Source organism: Leptonychotes weddellii, unplaced genomic scaffold, assembly GCF_054177405.1.
Source record: "Leptonychotes weddellii isolate Sample4059 unplaced genomic scaffold, ASM5417740v2 HiC_scaffold_4127, whole genome shotgun sequence".
In the NCBI taxonomy this organism is placed as follows: Eukaryota; Metazoa; Chordata; class Mammalia; order Carnivora; family Phocidae; genus Leptonychotes; species Leptonychotes weddellii.
In genome coordinates this window covers 5,440-10,885 of record NW_028007772.1, presented here as the reverse complement: position 1 = coordinate 10,885, position 5,446 = coordinate 5,440, and the positions used below count along the sequence as shown (strand labels likewise).

At 48.5% G+C, this 5,446-nt stretch overlaps 1 long non-coding RNA gene across 1 annotated transcript; it reads right to left on the bottom strand.

Annotated features, from left to right (window-relative positions):
* Positions 1-959: 959 nt before the first annotated feature.
* On the bottom strand, positions 960-4,603 carry LOC145719385 (uncharacterized). The gene is made up of 2 exons (XR_014142345.1): positions 4,266-4,603; positions 960-3,564 (listed from the first exon to the last, which is right to left on the bottom strand). It is a non-coding gene; the product is annotated as an uncharacterized LOC145719385 (long non-coding RNA).
* Positions 4,604-5,446: the final 843 nt, after the last annotated feature.

Here is a 5,446-nt window from a genome sequence, read left to right as displayed (position 1 = left end):
AAAATATTTGCAAATCACGTAACTGACAAGGGGTTTTATCCAATATATATATAAATGATACTTAAAACTCAACAATAGGGGCGCCTGGGTGGCTCAGTTGGTTAAGCGACTGCCTTCGGCTCAGGTCATGATCCTGGAGTCCCGGGTTCGAGTCCCGCATCGGGCTCCCTGCTCGGCAGGGAGTCTGCTTCTCCCTCTGACCCTCCTCCCTCTCATGCTCTCTGTCTCTCATTCTCTCTGTATCACATAAATAAATAAAATCTTTTAAAAAAAAAACAAAACAAAAACCCCCTCAACAATAGGGCGCCTGGGTGGCTCAGATGGTTAAGCGTCTGCCTTCGGCTCAGGTCATGATCCCAGGGTCCTGGGATCGAGTCCCGCATCGGGCTCCTTGCTCCTTGGGAGCCTGCTTCTCCCCCCTCCCTCTCTCTCTCTGTCTCTCATGAATAAATAAACAAAATCTTTAAAAAAAAAAAACAAAAACTCAACAATAAGCAAGCAAATGAACCATTAAGAAATAAGAAAATTTTTAAAATAACATTTCAATGGAATTAAATAGATGACATATAAGCACATAAAAAATGCTCAACATCATTAGTTATTAGGGAAATACAAATTAAAACTATTATACACCATTTAAAATGACTTGAAACATGGGCTCAGTTGGTTAAGTGCTGCCTTTAGCTCAGGTCATGATCCCAGGGTCCTGGGATCGAGTCCCACATTGGGCTCCCTGCTCTGCGGGGAGCCTGCTTCCCCCTCTCCCTCTGCCTGCCGCTCCCCCTGCTTGTGTTCTCTCTCTATCTCTCTGTCAAATAAATAAATAAAATCTTAAAAAAAAAATAAAATGACTTGAAACAAAGCAAAGCAAAAAAACCTAGCAATGTCAAGTCCTGGAATGGATGCAAAACAACTGGAATGCTCATATATTGCTGTTGGGAGTACTATCTCAAAAGCAGTTTGGCAGTTTCTTTTCTTTTTCTTTTTTATTGAGGTATAACTGACATATAACATTATACAGTTCCAGGTGCACCATATAATGGGCAGTTTCTTAAATTGGTAAACACACTTATCACAGGATCCAACAATCCCAGTCCTATGTATTTACCTAAGTGAAATGATAACTTGCATTCACACAAAAACCTGTAGGCCAATATTACTGTAGTTCTATTCATGATTATCCCAAACTGGAAATAACCTAAACTTCCTTCAACTGGTGAATGAATAAACGATCTGTACCACATTCATACAATAAAAGGAATAAACCACAGATGTACTCAATAACCCAGATGAATCTCACTTGCATTATGCTAACTGAAGGAAACCAGACTTCAGAGGCCACAGACCATATGATTTCATTGATATGACATTCTTGAAAAGACATAACTGTAGAGGCAAAGAATGCATCACTGGTGGCCAGAGGTTAGGGTTAAGGGGAGGGCTTCACTACAAGGGGTAACAACACTTTTGGAGTGATAGTACCATGCATTTATCAAAATTTGCAGAGCTGTTCCTTTAAAATTTTACTGTACATGAATCTTTAAAAGGCACATCATTAGCCATTAGGAAAATGCAAATCAGAACTACAATGAGATACCACTTCACACCCACTAGGATGGTATAACTTAAAAAATGGCAAATAACAAGTACTGGCAAGGACATGGATAAACTGGAACCCTCATACATGGCTGGTGAGACTATAAAATGGTGCTGCTATTTTGGGAAACAGGTGGCAGTTCCTTAAAATGTTAAACATAGAGTTACCATGTGACTCAGCAAACCTAGTGCTAGATATACATTCCAGAAAAATAAAAACACGCATCTACATAAAAACCTATACATGAACATTCATAGCAGCATTATTCATAACCACCAAGTGGAAACAGCCCAAATATCCATCAACTGATAAATGGATGAGCAAAATGTGGTACTGTATCCATACCATTGGATATTATTTGTCCCTAAGAAGGAATGAAGCACGAATGACATGGATGAACCTTGAAAACATTATGCTAAGTGAAAGAAACCAGTCACAATCGGCAAATCTATAAAAAGTAGATAAATCTATAGAAAACCTCTATGAAAATCTATAGAAAGTAGATTAGCAGCTGCCAGGGGCTGGGGCTTGGGAGAAAGAAGAGAATGAGTGCTAATGGCATTGCATTTCTTTTTGGGGTGATCAAAATCAGTTCTAAAAATTGATTGTGGTGGTAGTTGTACAACCAGTGAGTACACTAAAAACCATTAAATCGTATATTTTAAATGGGTGAATTGTACGCTATATGAATGGTATATCTCAAGGGAGCTTTTTAAAAAGCGGAGATCACTAAAGCAAAATTAAAAAATCAAGGGGGTTTTAAGTCACTATCTCAGAGACACCCTTGTCTCCCAAGCACTTCGGCCTTCCCACCACTGCCTTCAACCAACCCGGATTCTTCCTGCAGTCTGCAAGCCAGGAACCCAGAACAGCTGACAAACTGATGACCTGGGGGCCCCTTTTGACCTACAAACTCTTCTTTCTTGGCCTATAGAGCATTTAAAAGATTTTAAAACTTAGTAACCAACATTTTAACATGAGAAGAGGTCACAGTAAACGTGGATTTCTGGCTTCTCCGGAAAAAACAAAATGAAAAAAAATCCAACTGGAGGACCACACCGGATCTGCATTTCCCACGTGGAAAAATGAGACTGCCCTCTTCCGGGGTATGATGCCCTCCCTCATTTGCCCTTGTACGCCCAGCCTAAATTATTTCTTTGTCACTTCTTTTTAATGCCTTAGGGGCATCTGAGTTTTTCAATGCCTGCTCAGACCTTTCCCGGACCAGTTAAATCAGAATCTCCTGGTGGGGGTGGGGGCTGGGGCACAAGCCTAATAATAAAAAACAAAACAAAAATCCAACCTCCTAGGTGACTCCAATTTGTATCTAGGGAGGCAAGCCACTGGGCTAATCTGCTAATTCAATTCAAGAAAAGGTTTTAGTATCCAGTAATGGTTTAATGGCCTCTCAGATAACTTTTGTTTTTCAAGCATTGCCTCAATGAGTAAATGGTGTGGAAATTAAAGGCGAAACTAAAAGAATGGTTTTGGTTAGCTGAACCTTTTACTTGATTTTCCCATCAGAGTGGGTGGTTCTTTGGACCTCAAGGTAACTGTCATTTCTATAACTAGTCATATTAGAAGATTTTGTAATCATTGTAACAAGCATGGACAAGTCATGATGCCTTTACACCTCGACATGGTGCCTTTCCGTTATTTTTAAACAGCAAGATTTTTAATCAATGAATTTGAGCTGCTATTGAGACCTTTTACGGGTTCTGGCAATGTCACTGGGGTTGACAAGTACAAGAAGTTAACAGTGGCTTTTTGAGAGGTCATGCGTGGCCAAAACAGCAAGACAGGAACATGTGTCGGCAGCCATTTATAAAGATGGGTGGAATGAATTGACAAGACACTTGCTTCTCATCATCGGCCGTTGAGATGGAAGCTTTGGAGACATTCGGCAGTGGGGCTGTCCTCCTCCCGAGTTTTTTGTTAAGCCATCCCTCGACAGTTCACAGAAGGCTCTGGGTAGAGGAAACATGGGTTAGGCAAGAACAGCCCCCTCCCACCTTGTGGGCCTGTCCTTCCAAGGTTCCCTTGAACTTCACTGCTTCAGAGACCCCAGACTCCCCTCTCCTCTCCACCCCTTGGAAAGTACGCGCGCAGCCTGGCTAGAACCCTGGGCCACGGCTGGGACTAAGGGGGCACCATGGCGATAAGGCCGGCGGCCGCACCCGGACAGGCGGGGCGTCCACTGCACCTGCAAACCGCGCGCCTCCGCCTGGCCCCCCTGCACTCCCGCAGTCCAGCCCACCCGCGAGAGGCTGCCTGCCGGGTCGCAGCCGGGAGGGGGGTCGGCGGCGGCGAGGAGGGAGACCCCGCGCGAGGCAGGCGAGGGGGGCGCGGCGGGCGGCGGTACTGTCCAGGGGGAGGCGGGCGGAGGGAAGGCGCTGCCGCCGCCGCGGCTGCCGCCTCTCCGGCGGCGACACAGACGCCGGGAGCGGCGGAGGCGGTGAGTCGCAGCGCCTTCCCTCCGATTCTCTGGAGCCAGGGCACATCGGAGTTGCGGCCGGGGCGGGTGTGCGGGGGGCCGGCGGCGCCGGGAGCGGCTGCTGGGGGGCCCCGCGCGCTCGGGGCCGGGCGGGCGCAGGGCGGGGGGTGGGGGCGCGAGGAGCCGCGCGGTCCTGGGGACCCGGTCCCCGCAGCCATTCCCGGTGCAGCTCACCCGGTCAGTTCCCTTGTCCTGCCCTCAGTGCCTCTGAGGGAAAAGAAAACAGAGCCAAAGCCCCCGAGGATGGGTGGCACAGGAAAGGAGAGAGCAACTTTGGCGACCGACGCGCTGAGGCGCGCGGGGCAGGCAGGATGGGGGCGCGCTGGGTCGGAAGGGGGCGTTCGTGCGCCTGGTGGCCCTGGGACCTCGGGAGCAACCCTTCAGGGCGGGGGTTGGGGTCGAGGGCACTCGCTGGTTCCCGGGCCTGCAGAGTCGGCCCCGAGAGGCTACAGGAGGCGTGTGTGGGGTGTGGGGACCAGGGGAGGGGGCTGTGGGAGCCACCGAAGGCGGTAGTTGAACCCAGAGGAGGAAGTAGCATGCATTTGGGACTCAGGACCTGAAAGATTTGCGTCTCTTGCCCTCAGGGACTCGGGAAGGGGTGTGCTGGGGAGATGTGTTTGAGTGTTTTTCAGTGCATACCGATTTATTTTTAGCTCCCAGAGAAGCAGGATGTGCAAAGTGGGTTGTATCAGCCCGGGAGGGGCAGGAGGTCTCCCTGTCCGCAGGAAATACACAAGTTTCTTGCTGCAGATGCTTGCTTTAACTTTCCAGCCCGGAGAAAGCAAGCCGTTTGGCTCTCGGAAGATCTCCCGCCAGGGCCACTTTCCTCCTGCCGGTCTGTCTGAAGCTGCAGGCCAGGCGGGTCAAGTGTGCTTCTGTTGTTAAACGCTGGCCCCGAATGATGGTACGCGTTCTGTTTGTAGGGCGGCTAGTGTGAAACACAGAAGTAGGGCTGCCAAGGTCTTGCTTGCTGAGTAGGAAACCACACAGGCTTGCTCAAAGTTTTCCTAGCTTTGCCTGCTTTAAAAATAACAGACTTACGCAGCTGTATTATCAAGAGCAGGATTCTAGGTCCGGGTTTCTCAGACCTAATTGGCAATGCTTGTGAGGTTTTTCACTCTGTCTGGGAGATGCCTGTGTTTTCGGGTCAAATTCAGGGTGCAGGGACTGCAAAGGAGAAGGGGGTGGTGTGATGGTGGGAGTGTGGGTGTATGGGAGGGGGACCTCTGGGAGCTAAGTACAGATCTGGGGAGGGGCTTCCGTCGGAGGAGGAGGCTCAAGAAACTGAAACCCCAATGTTCAGGTGCCTAAGCCAGACCCCTGGAAATTACCTCCGGAGTCTCCCCCATTTTAAC